The sequence below is a fragment of the Fopius arisanus genome, unplaced genomic scaffold, assembly GCF_000806365.1.
Source record: "Fopius arisanus strain USDA-PBARC FA_bdor unplaced genomic scaffold, ASM80636v1 scaffold00060, whole genome shotgun sequence".
NCBI lineage: Eukaryota > Metazoa > Arthropoda > Insecta > Hymenoptera > Braconidae > Fopius > Fopius arisanus.
In genome coordinates, this window is record NW_011887799.1 from 826,738 (window position 1) to 829,036 (window position 2,299).

A 2,299-nucleotide genomic window follows, 5' to 3' on the forward strand; every position below is an offset into this window, starting at 1 on the left:
AAAAAAAAAACGACGCCACGATTATTTTGAGGGGATTGAGTTCAAGTGAGGGATTCATGAGGGTTGATAAGAGATATTTCGTTGGCATTATTTTTCCATTTGAGGATTTCGTGGGCCGATTGCTTCTAGGTGATGAAATATTAAAGAGATTAATCCGTTGTTGAGGGCATTGGAGGTCAGTGAAATTTTTATATATCTCCTCGGGATTTTTTTTTGGAACCATTTTGGTTATTTACGGGGATTCTTTTATGTTATTTTATTTTTGAGGGCCATGGGGAAATACGGGGCATAGGAAATATCGGGGGAGGAACTGCCAACCCTCGGAACGAGTGATTATATTTGACGTGAGGGTTGGAGTGACTCGAGGGAACGATTCCCCTTTTTGTTGTTGTGCTCGTTGGGTGATGGAGGTCGATGTTAAATTTCAGTTCAGCCAAAACAACTGCGCAGTGCTATCACGTGACAACACCCAAGTCTCATGTTATAGCTATCGATGTATTAGACTGATGGAGGTAGATAGAAGGAGTTGTACGGAGATAAATAGAAGAGCAAGGCAGTAAAGTGAGATAAGTTGAATTAAAAATTTTATCAGTTTATTGATTTATCTTGAAAACTATTGGTTCAACGTGGAACCATCGTGAGACTTTTTTTGTAGCTAATTTAATTTCTAACAAAAAATGTTTCTTCATATTTTCATCTAAAACCAATAGGTTTGGAGATTTATCGATATTCAACGAAACTCGCAAACTCGACTTATCTGACTTTATCAATTTGCTACTGAATTCTTTTAAACGGCTCTAGCGGAACCGGCATGAAGTTCCAACTCGGGAAAATCACAATGGGACGGATCAGAAAAGTTTCGTCTTTCTTTTTTTAATATAAATTCCTGAAAACTAATAAGCTCCACAAATACTAACCGCGACGGTATATTGAACTATAAATTTTTCTTGGCGTATGGGAAAAATTCGCATACAATTGCTTAAAATTTCTACTACCCCCAGAATTTTTCTTAAACGGTTCTGTAATTTTGGAGAATTAGATTATAAATTTGTCACGATCTTTAGGCCATCACGTAGATAGTTGGAATATAAACATCGAATATAAATACAATGTCCACTTAGCTCTCAGGAGTCTTTTGGTCTCGCTAATGGGAATATTCAACAGATATCACTCGGCTAAATCAACACTGATGATCAATGCATTTATCTATCTATTCATTCATTCTCGACATTCGTTACATCAATTACCGACAATGTTGTCACTCCTTTTACGAGTTATTTTTGTCGAGGGTCTAGACTATTTTTCACTGCGGAACAGTTCTTCTATTCCTTTTTCGGAATTTTATCTATTGTGAGTCAGAAGTGTTCGATAATAAAATTTCGACTGAAATTTTGTTTATATAGATCGAATCTTCCTCTTTTTCCAATTTCAATCAATGACTCGTCCGATTTCTCTATCATTTCTATCTCTATCAACTCTGAAAGTTCAACGCACACATTACTCAGACCAAAAGAAATTAAAGTTCGCAGCATCCATGTGAAGACAAAAATCCCCGAGGAATATCACTCGGGAGGAGACATAAAAATAAAATTCCCCCAGAGAGGCGAAAAATCCGCGTAAAAACGTACGTCAGTACAAAATGTGGGTCATGGCCTGTGTATCGAACTCACGGTTATTTCAACATAACAAAATTGTTGTCACGTAGACATCTAGCAGCGATAAGTGATCATCAGACGTTCATCAGTAGTTTTCCACGATTAAAGCATCCGAGAGCATTAGATGTTTCCCCTCTAGACAGTGGCATCCATTCATTTGACTTTCAATTCCCTCATGGTCTCGCGATTTCTGAAATAAATTTTTAAAATAATCAGCAATATTTGCGTATCGATAATGTCCAGTCCTTCTCATCCCGCCTATTGAATCACGTGCAATATCAAATATTTACTTCGGCTTGGTCTTATATTAGCTTCAAAGCACTTGTTTACATGACTATTTGCAAATGCTTTGCATATATTTACTTCTGATTTCAACAAAGTGTCATGGCAACCGACTTTTTATTCTATTTTTTATTCAACCACCGCTCTAGAGCTTCCTGTCGGATAAACACTACGTATGTACCGTCAAAATAGACTTAATTGGCGCAGAAAAGATAGACCGAGTGAATAGACTTATAGTCTAGTAAAGTTTAAACATGTTTTGCTGCACGTAAGCCAGATGCCCCTATGGTGGGGTTGACATAGGGGATTATCTTCGGTGTTGGGGAGAAAATTAGCTGGTAGAGAGGAAAGGACAGCAGGTC